This window comes from Rhinatrema bivittatum, chromosome 9 (assembly GCF_901001135.1).
Source record: "Rhinatrema bivittatum chromosome 9, aRhiBiv1.1, whole genome shotgun sequence".
NCBI classification, from domain to species: domain Eukaryota; kingdom Metazoa; phylum Chordata; class Amphibia; order Gymnophiona; family Rhinatrematidae; genus Rhinatrema; species Rhinatrema bivittatum.
In genome coordinates, this window is record NC_042623.1 from 184,586,956 (window position 1) to 184,601,674 (window position 14,719).

Consider the following 14,719-nt stretch of genomic DNA (forward strand, 5'->3'; position numbering starts at 1 on the left):
CACTGGGGGGCGTTTACCCGGGAGCGGCCTTAAGTGTACAAAAGCCCCAGGTAGTGCACAGAAAGATAACACAAGCTAATACAGATCCTTCCCTGCAGGGACACTGTATAGGGAGGTGAAACAAAAAAGAAAATACAAGGAATACCAGGCTACACAAGTACAAGTCTCATCTGAGGCTTAGTGGGTTTCTATGAGAAAAGAACATAATTATTAGGTGTTTCAAGGTATCTTGCACTACCCCAAACACATTTGAATTGTTTAAAATCTATAGCTGTGGTTTAAGTACATGTGTGTGTGTATAAAGGGCCTTTTCTGGAAGTACTGGTTAAAGAGAAAATATTTGTTGGAAGGAAGGGTTCAGGGATCTGTTATATTCTTGTTTATTAAAGACTTACGTTTTTTGTGTTTATTCCAGTGAAATAAAACTGTTACACATTTTTACAGCAAGAATTATTCATTACAGAGGTTTCTTTTTGGGCCAACATTCCCTCACAGGACAGGACTTGTGGCTTTCCAAGATTACCCCTTACAGGTCCGTGCAGGAGGCAGTTCCTGTTTTTTTTTCGGGCAATGCCCACCTGCCCAGAATGTGGAATGTGGCGCAGCACCTGGGCTTCTCGGAGGGGCCCGCTCCTTCTCCCCTTGCAGAGGTTTCCTCACTCCCCAAGATACAAAGTGGCTGCTGGCAGGCAGGCAGGCGAGGCAAGGGCTCTGTCAGCTGTATAACATAACATAAGAACATGCCATGCTGGGTCAGACCCAGGGTCCATCAAGCCCAGCATCCTGTTTCCAACAGAGGCCAAACCAGGCCACAAGAACCTGGCAAGTACCCAAACACTGAGAAGATCCCAAGCTACTGATGCAATTAATAGCAGTGGCTATTCCCTAAGTAAACTTGATTAATAGCTGTTAATGGACTTCTCCTCCAAGAACTTATCCAAATCTTTTTTGAACCCAGCTACACTAACTGCACTAACCTCATCCTCTGGCAATGAATTCCAGAGCTTTATTGTACATTGAGTGAAAAATAATTTTCTCTGATTTGTTTTAAATGTGCTGCTTGCTAACTTCATGGAGTGTCCCCTGGTCCTTTTATTGTCTGAGAGAGTAAATAACTGATTCATGTTTACCCGTTCAAGTCCTTTCATGATTTTGTAGACCTCTATAATATGCCCCTCAGTTGTCTCTTCTCAAAGCTGAACAGCAACACCAGTTACTGTAGATACACGCAGGCGCCAACTTTCAAATGTGAAAATTCCAAACACTTGGACGCACGGAGTAAAATGTTTAACCTTTGTCTTTCCACATGACTATTTTATTTTAAACTTTTTTTTTTTTATTGCAAGTTTTATTTTCAGAAATGCATATAACAATTACTGCAACATAACTAACACTCGATTCTTACATAATTGAAGTAAAATGCAAGTTACAATCCACAAGCATTAATATACCCAATCCCCCCTTCCCACCTGAAAGAAGTCAAGCATATAAATAACAATATGATTGCATGGACCATTTGTCGCCTTAAATACTCTATAATCCTCAGAGCAGGTACAGGAAAGATAAGAGGATAATTATATCCCTTTCAATACTACGTAACAATAACATTACTAGACTTCCATTTCAGAAAAGGATACCATAATCCTATAAAATTTAGAGAGCTGATGATTTTTAATTGCCGTTAATTTATTTAAGGAGCAGGTTTTCTCTATTCTATCAAGAATGTTTATCTTGGAGGGAGTATCTCTCAATTTCCAGTAAAGGGCGAGCTCAGTATGATTTGTTGGATCAGCAACCAACCATGTTGTGTCTGGGACTTTAAGAGGTAAAATTCGATAAGATGTAGTCGGGAGTCAATGGTAGACGTCGTCCTAATATATAACCTCCTCTATAAAGGAGATCACAGCAGCCCAAAACGGAGCGATTTTAGGGCATCCCCAGCACACGCGGTACAAAGGACCTCGTTCCCCACGTTCTTTCCGACATAAATCCCCCCCTGCTTGGATATATCTTATATTTAGCCTGACAGGTGTAAGGTGCCACCTCCTTAGTACCTTGAAGCTGTTTTCAGCCGTGATTCATTTATTTTAAACTTTTATTACCTGCTTTATTTCTAGAAAACTGTGCACAAACTATATCATGATCCCAAATATAAAAATACCAATAGCATTCTATTAAAACAGGGAAACTACAATGACTTAAGAGCTGCCACCCCCACCATTAGGAAAAGCTGCACCTGATCTGAAGAAGAATCACAAATGCTTGTCATTTATCTGGTCACCCCACAATCTTTCTAATAACTTGTGACATCTGTTTTGCCCCAATGCTGTTGCTTATGCCTTGAGCCAGTGATGATGGCAGGTGAGGCCCGAACTGGTCCATCCAGTCTGCCCAGTTGAGATTCCTCTGCTTTGGACAGATGAGCATTCGTGTTCCCACGTGCAACCCAACACCAGTTTCTTCCCTCTATCTTGTGCTTTTTTTTTTTTTTTTTTACCTAATATTACACGCCTTTAACTACCACTGCCATCACGGGGCCAATGCAAGGGTATGAGGTGCCTTAGGCAAAGTTCACAGCCTTGTGCAACTCATTCCCTCTCACACAATTAAAAATTATGCAGTTATAATGGATTTTAGATGGAAAAGGACATTCAAAGTACAGTCTTCTGAAGTAAAAATATGACTGACAACATGTTCATTATATTTACATGCACTGCTACGATGCCAAACAGAAAACCCTACAAAAAAAAGACACTTGGAATCCATATTAGGTATTAGGCCTATTATAATGTGTGGTGGGCATGGGCTTGGCCACCAAAGCAATGAGTAAACTGAGTTACAATTATAGTATAAGTAAACCTCCCAAAACAAAACAGCACTAACTAAGAAAAGACAATACTGCAAATATTACAGCAGGCCCTAAAACACCAATACACCTCCTAATAGGAAACAGGACAAGGCAGGCTGCTGTAGATCGCTAGACAGAAACTGTACACTAGCGGAATAACTCATGTTGGTCACACGTGTAGAACAGACAGATCCTTACCCAATACAGAATACAGAGACCATAAAGTAGAAGTGGAAACCACAAGCCAGACTCTTTATAAAGTGAAAGAATGGAAAAACAGAAACATCACAATTCCTTACACAACAAACAATAAGGCCAAGAAATATAAAACATCTTAATAGTAAAACTATATTTCAATATGGTTCATAAATATTTCAAAAGAGTTGATGAAAAGAATAATAACCAATAATTAATAACTCATATTCAAAATTCTACACATTTCCTAAACATCAATAAAATATTTCAAAACAGCAGACATATCAACGTCCAATTATTCAAACAAATAGAGATACAAAATATTCCAGGACTCCATGCCTGGGATCCTTTGATTTCCAGTCATCTTAGACTGTCATGCATTGATGAGGGAGAAGGAGGGTGCAGACTTTATCTTTTGTCTCTCATACACACACACACACTAACAGAGACATCATATTCTCTCTCATAAAAATATTCCCTCATATGTTCACTCTCATGCACACCCTCTCTCTCTCTCTGACACACACACTAACAGACACATTCATATTCTCTCTCATAAACACATTCTCTCATACGTTCACTCTTATGTACACCCTCTCTCTCTGACTCACACACTCACACATACACAACACACACACTAACAGACACATTCATATTCTCTCTCATAAACACATTCTCTCATACATTCACTCTTATGCACACCCTCTCTCTCTGACACACACACTCACACTGACACATTCATATTCTCTCTCACATTCTCTCATACGTTCACTTTCATGCACACCCTCTCTCTCTTTGACACATACACTCACACACACAAACACTAACAGATACATTCATATTCTCTCTCACAAACACATTCTCTCATGCACACCCTCTCTCTCTGACTCACACACTCACACACACACTAACAGACACATTCATATTCTCTCTCACAAACACATTCTCTCATACGTTCACTCTCATGCACACCCTCTCTCTCTCTCTGACACACACACTCACAAACAGGAGGAAAGATGCTGGTGGCCCCACTTTTTGTACTGCAAACCTGCCACTAGGAGCAGAAGTGCCACGGGCAGGAGGTGCCTCTTTTCTTATTTTGTTGTGGCAAAGGACTGGGAGGGGTGGTGCCTGTGGCCCTGCAGGGCCTTTCATGGTAGGTCCTTGGGTGGGAGGGTAAGTGCCAGAGGCCCCATTGAACCTTTTCTTATTGAGCCGCAGGTGAGAGGGAAGATGCCACAGCCAAGACTGTAGCAGGGAGAGTGGGTGTGCGTGCATGCACAGGCAACTTCCTGGAAGTAATATAATGCCACCGACTGTGGAGTTAAACTAGAACTCCTTCAGCCTGGTTGAGAAGATGCAGATACCGAAAGCTGGTGCACTAGATTGGAGGGCTGAAATCCGGACAATTTCCAGAGTGATAGCCACCTCTCCTGGGTGCCTGCTGCCGAGGAGGTGCTAGGAGGCGCACAATTTCCCCTAGCACCTCCTTTTTACCACAGCAGCCCATTTAAATATAACATTGGGCGCCCCGGAGAGGTGCATCAGCAAGCATTAGGAGAGCGGGCACTCAATCGTGAGTGTTCGTTTTTTGTGCATCGGCCTGACAATGCACACAGCACCTCCTCATCGTTCCCTTCCTGAACCTCCTCCTTTGAGTGCTTCCAGCCTCTGTCTTATCCCCAGGCTGAGAGAGAGAGAGAGAGTGTGCACTGAACACTGCGTGAGAATCACTATCACGCCGATACAATAATGTGTACGGGAAAATTGGCGCTTAGTGAGGAGCGCCCACTCTCCTGACGCGCACCCAGCCACCTCTCCTGGGCGTGCGATACGGTTATTTAAATGAGGGGTCACGCTAAACAGGAGGCGCTAGGGACAATAGCGCGCCCCTAGTGCCTCCCTAGCAGCAGAAGCCCAGGAGAGGTGGCTGTCAGCGGGTTCAGGAAATCGACGCTCAATTTTACGAGAGTCTGTTTTCCAATCCTGTGCACAGCCCAGGGTTAGGAAAACGGACGCTCATAAAATTGAGCATCCGTTTCCCTAACCTGACCCTCCGGCACATTTTTAAAAAAATGTCTTAATTTGTTGGGTTTTTTTTAACCTTTTTCTACCTCTGACTTAATATCGCCAAGTCAGAGGATGTACAGAAAAGCAGTATTTTTTTTGCTTTTCTGTACACTTTTTTGGGTTGTTCAGAAATTAACACCTGATCTTGGGCAGGCGCTAATTTCTGCATGTTAAATGTGCAAATTGGGCGCATTTTTTTTTTTGGATCCCAGGTCAATAACTAATAGCCTCATCGACATGCATTTGCAAGTGATGAGCGCTATTAGTTTCGGGGGGAGGGGTTTCAATGCGCATTTTTGACGCGCTAAACCCCTTATTGTATGAGTGACCAATACGTGCATCCAATCGTGGGTAAAACAGTGAGCCCAGCTGAGCGCACTTTACTGTGTCGGCCTGTATGCTGGGAGCTGCAGCACTGGAAGAACTCTTGACCAGGCCCGGTGTGACAGGGTGTGCATACTGTGCATTTCCACGGGGCGGCAGGTCCAAGGAGGGTGGCCTAACCAAAGGAGAGAGGGCCGCAGGCCACCGGTTGAAAACGAAAGGCCCGGTGTAACGCTGGCGGTGTTCCCTTTTATTTGCATGCACGCAAACATACACGACTTTTCCTGCTAGCGCGCACGGCTCCCAATCCCACTGTTAGGGTTTGCTCCCCCAGAGGGGAGGAGTTAGCAATCTATTATGAGTGAGCTCCCTAGGAGGGAGGAGTTAGCGATCTGTTAGAGGTTTGCTCCTCTAGAGGGGAGGAGTTGGCACTCTGTATAATCTCTGTGCTGAGTTGCAATCTGTTATGGTTCTGACGTCTGATGGGCGGAGACACAGATGAGAGCTAGCACTTTGTTATGCTCAGCTCCTGAAGTGGGAGGAGTGAGCACACTGTAGTAAATAGGTGAATCCTTGGGCCGATGGCAGATGACAGCGCCCCCAAGAGGATATCCTGAGAGGGACCACCGGCTAGGCTTGAGTATGGAGACAGACACAGATAGTTCTTTATTAGACAGGTTAGTAGAACCACCAGAGATGGCAGTAGTGAGCTGGAAGCGCCCGGCAGGGCTGAAGTTCCTCAGATACTGGAACTGCGATCCCAGGGTTGCTGAACTGTAAGGAAACTATAGATAGTGAGTAGACAGGGTATGCTGTATACATATCCAGTAGTAGATGACAATCTCACATAGAATCTTAAGAAGGCTCAGTAGCTGGAATGGATTAGGCCCTCGAGGAGCGAGTACCTGGTTCCAGGGAAAGCTCTAAGAGGGCAATAGTAACTCACAAATGTCTGTATCTGTGATAGCTTCCAGGCAGTAGAGAATCTTCAGAATGTTCAGGAACATGGGCCCTCGAGGAGCGAGTACCGGTTCCTATCTGCAATCTGAAATAGAGAAAAGAGAGCGAGGACCCCGAGGAGCGGGTACCCCTGGTAAGTCCGAGGAGGCAGAATAGCTTGGACGAATCTGAATTCCTAGACCGAATACGATTCGTAGTCCATAGACCGAAGTCCGTAGTCTGTAGTCCTTGCTAACTCGAATAGTAAGCACAAGTGAAGACCTTCTATATTGGAAGCGGATGACGTCAATACAGGGGGACGCCCCTGAGGTTCGCACCCTTGCTGGCACATACTTCGGAGCGCACGCCCTACGTCATCAGGAACATGGCGGATCCGCAGTGTTGAGCCGGTCCGGGGACGCCGGGAAGAAGTGGCATGGAGATGCCATGGCATCAAGCCGTCCATCAGGCCCGGAGGGAGTCGCCACAGAGGTAGAGAGGGTGGAGCGAGGGCGAAGAGCTGGCCTGAACGCAACACCCACCCCCTCAAGCAGGAAGACCGGTGCACTGTGATGGAGCTCCTCTCACCAGAGCCAAAGCAACAGGCAGATCCGACCAATCACATCGTTGGTAATGATTGCAGCAGCCCCATGCCAGACAAATTTTTTTTGTTTATATTATGTATGTTTATTCTGTATATCGCTTAGGCCTTTTGTGTTAAGCGATTAATAAATTTTTTAAATGAAATGAAAAATGAATGACTTCGCAGCAGCTTTTTTTTTTTTTCCACTTCCCCAAGGCTCGCCTTATGTTTTGATCGCACGCGGCAGCAGTAAAGAGACTCCATGGGCCTGCACTCTTTCTCTCCCCCCCACCGCCTCAGCGGGAGACTTCCCCAGGCTCTCCTTACTTTCTAGGCATCACCCAGCAACAGCAGTGGTAATGTGGCCCCCAATGGGTCTGCTCTCGCTACTCCTTCCCTCCCTCCCTCACCACCACCACCGTGGCAATGGAAAGTACTCCACCCTGCCCCGCCCTGCTTCGCTCGGCCTCTCCTCTTCTGCCGGCATCAGGAGCACAGAAACCTCCCAGCGCTACCCCATCGCGGGCTGAGCACATCCCCCTGCTCTCGTGCATAACTGCCCTCAAGTTGGTCCGCTACAAAAAAAAAGGTAACCAGCACCCCCCCCCCCCCCCCCCCCCCCCCACCACCACCAATGCATCCGGGCATTTTAGCCTGTCCCTACCTATTAGGATCACTACACGGTGCAACAGCAATAGGGAGTCTACTCATACCCTGTTCTTCTGGGGCCCTTCCTGAATACTCCTGACCAACAATATGAGTACATTTTTTTTTTACTTATTCAGAGACAGAAGGGCATACCTGGGAACTCTCCGGATTTGGCCCGAGGACTCCGGAATTCTAAAAGAATTACCGGGTCTCCGGGCCAATACCAGAAATCTCCGGGTGCTGCAGCAAAACCAATCTGCTTGGACCCGGAAAGAAGAAAGGAATGTCCTTGGTCTTGCGCGGCTGAAAAAGGAGGAATTCGACAGTGATTTCTACCATCTCCGGACCTTTTTAACTCTTAACTTCACTTCCTCGTGACACCACCTGCTCCTGCACAGCCTGTTTCATGTATCCAGCCACTTTCCCGTTCCATCCTGTTTGTCTTGGCCAATCGACATTGCGATTTCCTGCCCGTGCATCAAACGAGGAATAAGAAACAGGCAGCGTCCACTTCCGCAGCACAGGAGGAGAAGGAAGAGGCTGCTGCTGCTCCAGGAGTTAGAGTCTGCTGTTAGAGTGTGTTTTGAAGAGGGGGGGGGAGAGAGAATGAATGAGCGTGTCTGTGAGTGTGAGTGAGTGTGTATTTGTGGTGGAAGAAGAGATCTGAGAGTGTATCTAGGTGAGTAGGAGAGAGCTGAGTGCAAGTGAGCATGGGTGTGAAAGTGAGTGGGCATGTGTGTATGGAAGAGGGAGAGACGTGAGTGAGTGAGTGAATGAGTGATTGTGTGTTGGTGAGAGAATGGCAGAAGTAAAGTTGTAAATGGACATGTGAGAATGTGAGAGAATGAGCAGTGAAAGTAAGTGTTAACATGTAAGAGTGTTTATGAGAGCAAATTTGTGAGCATCTGGTCCCACTGTGCAGTTGCCCTCCCTCTGTTCCCCCCTCTCCCCGCTAATCCATGGTAATCTCAGGGTGACTGGAAGTCAAAATTTCCCAGGAATGCAAAAGGGGGAGAAGAGTGGGAGAGAGTCACTGAGTATGTGTGAGAGCGTGAGCCCGTGTGAATCTAAGCATGCACGAGAGCGTGTATGCAAGTGAGCATATGTGAGAGTGCATGTTATTATGCATGTCGGCGACCATGTATGTCAGAGCATGTGTAAATGCGTGTGAGTCAGTGAGCATGCGTGAGAGCATGTTTGTGAGAGCACATATGAGAGAGTATGTATGAGAATAAACGTATGTATATAAGAGAGAAAAGAGAGTTTGCGTGCACCCCTATGCCTGACTGATCCACAACAATTTCAGGGTGATAGGAATCAAAAGTTCTCAGGTAGAAAGAGCGTGGGATTTTTTTATCCTTGTTACTTTAAATTAGTAGGTGTTATTAGATATGTCTGCTGTTTTAAAATATTTTCTTGGTGTATGGGAAATTATTACAAATTGTTCTTAATTATTGGATGTTCCATTTATCAGCTGTTGTGAAATATTTATTCTATTTATTAGTACGGTTTTACTGTTATGATTGAAGTTTTTTGGTTTTTTTTATTTGATATTTTATGAGGAATGATGGTGGTTCTGTTTTTCCATTGTTCTGCATATACAGGCTGGCTGGCTTGTTGTGGGTTCCAGTTCAGCACATTTCTGTTTATACTTTCTGATCTCTTTATTCTGTATTTGGTGAGGGTCTCTCTGTATTCTGCATATGTGACCGAAGTGAGGTATTTTGCTGGCATGTAATTTCTGTGCAGGGATCTATAGCAGCCTGGATTCCTAATAAGAGTTTTATTGGTGTTCTAGGGCCTGGTGTAATATGTGAGGTGCTGTCTTTTCACAGATAAGGTTGTTAGGGTTGTTTTGGTGTGGGAGGTTTACTATATTGTAATGGTAATTCTGTTTATTCATGGCTTTCTGAGGGCCAAGCCTACATGCAGTACGCATTACAAAACATCTTACTCCATAGGAGCTCCAAGTGTCTCTTTTGTAGGATTTTCCGGCAGACACCACAGCAGTGCATGTAAATGTAATATGCATGTTGTAAGTGATATTTTTCCTCAGAAGACTGTACTTTTGAATGCTCTTTTTCATGTAAAATGTGTTACAAATGCATAATGTAATTGTGTATGCCTGAGGAGGTGCGTATGTGCAAGGCTGTAAGGTTTGCCTGAGGTACCTAATACCCTTCCCTATCCATGAGTTCTGGGGGTGGAGGTGTGTGTCAGTTTTTAAAAATATAGATTGCAGGAGGGGAGCTGGGCCCAGGACGGAGCCTGGATGAATTGGGGGGGTGAGGGGGGCAGCACAGTAATTGCTCGCATGGGGCAGTATAAAAAGCTGGCAGCGGCCCTGGTTCTGGCGGCCATGGTAACTACCTGGGCCGGCGGCCCGCACCCCACACCAGCTCCTTCCTCCTCCTCCCCTTGCACTGAGAGGGAGCTGGTGCACTGTGAAGCCTTCACCAGTCTCTCTGCCCCCGCTCTCCCTTTGTTTTAAAATTTGGAAGAGAGGCTGCTTTCTTTTGGCCATAGGAGACCTCTTCATGAGCGCTGCCTGCTCGGTTGGAGGGGTTGGTGTGCCGCACATTTTTTGTTAATGGAGGTGAGCCTTGGGCGTGAAAAGGTGGGGGAAAGACTGATCTACTGGCGGGAAATGAGCGCCATCTGGCCAGCCTCCTAGCATCTGGCTCTGTGCTATTTAAGTTGTTCATCAACCAGTGTCTTGCTCTACTCCGGGAGCATATTTAACGCTGCCGGCAGTATTTTCCATGCCTGGTGTAGTCGCCTGCTACCCAAAAACAGAGAAAACTTTGTATTAATAAATGTCAACTACCTGTTGTCTCGGGACACTCTTCAGGCAGTTTGGATGGGTTACGCAGAGAGGCAGCACGAGTCCCATTGAAGGGGGGGGTCATATTTATGTATTTAGGTGTTTTATATGCCGTCGTTCCAAAAGAAGCTCGCAGTGGTTTCAAATATCAGCATTCATGGATGCTGAGATGCAGTCTTGACGGCAGATTGCAAGACTGAGTTGGGACTAAGCCTTGGTATCGAGTGTGCCCCCTAGCTAAGAGGTGTATCAGGAAAGGGCTGGGGAGGAGCGGGCGACCTCACAACTCTAATTTTATCCTGGGATGCTGAGGCCAGCTGACTGCCCTGAGGTGGGGGAAGCTAAATGAATCTCTTTAGAGGGCAGGTTTCTTGGTTTTATTTTAAAAACCTCCATTGAAATATATTCAACACAGAATAAATACGAAACAGGCTGGAGGCTCAACATCCTAGGGATGAAGTGATCATGTAACATAGCAACATAAACTTATCACTTTCCTCATTTACTATTGCTCTTAAATAGCACCCAGGTAACTAATTAGCCAAACAAATATTCTTCTTTAAGCTCAAAAGAGAGACTGCATAAAGAATCACCACCCCCAAACCCTAACCCTATAAACTAGTCCAGCGATATTCCCTTCCAGTCCTCAAGACTGTAAACAAGTCAGGTTTTCAGGATATCCCTAATGAATATGCATGAGGTAGATTTGCATACAATGACACCAAATCTCTCTCATGCATATTCATTAGGGATATCCTGAAAACCTGACCTGCTTATAGCCCCTGAGGGCTGGGAGTGAATGCCACTAAACTAGCCTGTAATTATTATCAGCACAAACCAACTTCATTATTTATATGAAGCGAAAGATCTACACACAAACTGATTCTTAAATCCATCCCCTAATCCTACAGAAATAAGCTCTACTCCTTTCCCATTTTGACCCTCCCTATGTTTGTTTGTTTTTTTCCCCTTCCCATTTAATGTACTGTAAGGATGCCAGGTTTTGGATATATCTGGGTAGCTTCCTATTACTTTCGATGCTAATTTCTCTAGAGTAGATTTCCCAAATCAAATTGATCCGTGTCTCTAAGGGGGAGCTTTGTATCGTTATTCCAATAAGGAGCTACCGTTCTCCTATCTGCCACCAAAAGTGACTGATAAGCGGGATTGTCTAGCATGAATGCAAAGGGATTCTACCATCCACCGCACTGAAAACAGTAAAGAGTGGATTATGTGGGAGCAGTGCCCCTGTCACCTCATGGATCCAGGAGATGACCTCAGACCAAAAGGTCTCTATCACTAGACAAAGCCACCAAATGGAAAAACGAGAGTCCTCATTACATCAGTTTTGCCAACAAATCTCAGAAACGAGAATACCCGTTACTTTCAGCTTCACTGGGGTATGGTACTATCTGGATTCCAATCTATAGCCGTTTTCTGGAGTATTAGTACTAACAGAATTCCCCTTTTTTAACCTGTTGAAAATACAGAAATAGATTGAGCTTGGGAAGGTAATACCAATATCCCTTTCCCAAGCTTTTCTGGACTTTTCTTCTCCTGCACGCCTCCCATTTAGTACTACAGTGCAAAGCTTTGAAATCAAGCCTTTGCTGGGAGCATCTGAGCAGTGAGCACCATTACTGTTCAAATTCTGTGAGCTGTCGACCACAAAGAACGTTCTAAAGCAAGTCCATTTAGTTGAAGATACCTGAAAATAGGAATATTTTGCATGCCCAGTTTTTCTTGAGTATTATGTAAACTAATGTATTTGCCATTATGAAAAAGATGGCCAATTTTAACTACCCTGCCACAAAAATCTTTTGGCAAATCTGGGTTATTCCAAATAGGTGAGAGTGGAGAAGGAAACAGTGTTCAATGAAATCAGTGCTCCGTAAATGTAGAGCTGGTCTAATAAAAGAATGATTAGAAGGCATTATCAATGTTATATTTACATGCATCCAAATCATGTCTGGGAGATCTCCAGACCTGATGGCTTTTCATTCCAATTTTACCTAAGGTTTCACAATGTCCTTCCTCCCAAATCCACTTTTCCCCTCAATATGGGCCGCCTGATGATACAATCAGAAATCTGAGATCTTTTCTATTTTTACCAGAATACTTTTCTGGGATGCCTGTAGGTAGCATAGAGAAAAGAGGGACATTTTCAAAATCATTTCCATGCGTAAAAAGTGATTTGTGCAAATAAATTGTTTGAAAATCACCCTCCCTCTGTAAGGCTAAACGTAAACGCCTTGTTCTGCAACATACAATTTTAACTGGAGGCGTGTTTTGGGCAGGATTGGAAATGTTGCGTAAGGCTCTCCAGGTCCCTACTAATAGGGATGGCGTGTGTATGGGGGTGTGTGAAAATTATTTTTACAAGCCATTCAGGAGGAGTTTGAAGAGTCTATAAGACAGCAGCTGTAGTGGGAGGGGGGGGGGGGGGAGTTACAGGAGTCACAGTAGAGGAGTTTTTGAGAGAGGCAGCACAGTGCTGACCTTCTGCACTGGGCTTGTTCTCCGGTTCTTTTATTTCCAGAGACAAGGCTACTTGTCTTTCCATACACAGTGGGCCTAATTCCTGTGTTTTTCTACTTTTTGGGAGTGGAAGCACTTCCCCTTTTTATCACAAAGGGATGAAAGCAAATCCTCTTTTTGATCAGGGACCACTAGCAACGTACCAGAATTCTCCAGCTCTTTGGCAGCGTTCTGTTTTTTTTTTTTTTTGGGGGGGGTGGAAGGAAGCAAAATCTGTGACTGCAGCATTCGGAGGGTGTTCATCTTGAAGAGAAGAGAATGGAGCCATTCCAGAAACGCTGCACTACTTACAGGTACCAGGGAGAATCTGAATTAGTAACAGAGGAGCCCACATTAATTCTGAGAAAAGTCCTGGAGACAAGGGGAGGACAAAAGGACTCCTACAACCGTTACTTGCTGATCTGCTTTACGTGTTTTTGCTGGACTGTATTCTTGCGTGACTGAAATTCTCTGAGACATTTTTATATCTGCTAGTCCAACTATTTTTTTTTACGTTTACCTCGGTAAATGTTTCTTTATTGACCGGAAGAACAGATATGTGTGTGCAGAGCACTATTTGAGTGAAGGTGAAACAGATCCTCTTGGGCCGAGAAGCAAGTTGCTGGCTGAAACTGCCCTCCCTTTGTTTTGGTCTTGCACAGCACATGGCACTATTAGCTGGACTGCGAGGCGGCGTTCCCAGGGGGCGGGGTTTAGCGTGAGGGAGGAAAAGAATGCATGTGGAATGTATTTTCACATCTTTGGCTTGTTATTTTTCATTGAAATCCAACCCCTCATAAAAAGCAGGTGCAATGCCTGTGAGTAATTTCAACCCATGGCCAGTTTCCAAAGGAGAAGCATGATCATGCCTGTCCTCTGAAAATTAACAACAAAGTCCATGGGCACAGAGTAGCCCACACATTTTTCACCTAGGCGAGGAGCTTAAAATGGTCCTTGTGCCACCAGTGAATGGTCTGGGGTGGCCAGAGAACAGACTTCAGGCTGGACTGACAAAATCTTTCATAAACCTCTTTATTTGTGAGAAGTAACAAACCAAACAGTTTTGCAGTTCAACAAAACGAATGAGCAATATAACTTACAGTTTGGTGATCTGCTTTTTCTCTAGGCTTCCTTCCTTCTCCTGGGGCCTCTCAACCCTTTGGGACCCTACCTTCTTATCCAGGGCTGCAGGGATACTCCTTGGCCCAGAAACTCTTGCTGGGTTGGCCCTTAAGAAGGACCAGACCAAATATCTGTGGATGGTCCTTTAAGGTGTTCTGAGGGAGTTTCTTATTCACTCCCTCACATACTCCTCCCCCTCAGCTTGGCCTTGTCAAGTTGAGCATCCAGCTGTGCCCACGCTAACTCCTGGCTCCTCCTCTGTGGCTCATGAATTTTGATCCATAGTCAAGCTCTTTTCAAGGATCTCTCACCTCTGGATGGACTGCCTCGTTTACCTGTGAGCTAACTCCTCAGGGCTGCAAATTGAGGACAATGGCATCCCAGAACCACCGGGATTGGGAGCCCGGGAAGGATTCCCACTTTCATAATGGCTTGCCCTACTGAGGTCGTCAGCAGGACCTGACTGGTTGGATAGTGCTGATTGTCGCGTCTCTTTCCTTTTACAGCTGATGCGCTCTTTCTGGATCAGGCCTTTATGAACAAGGAGTCTTGCTACACCCTGAATCCAGCAGAGCCTGGATGGGGACTTCATCCAGTTCCAGCTGCATCACAAATTCCTTAAGTCCTGAATAAGGAATGGCCGCAAAGT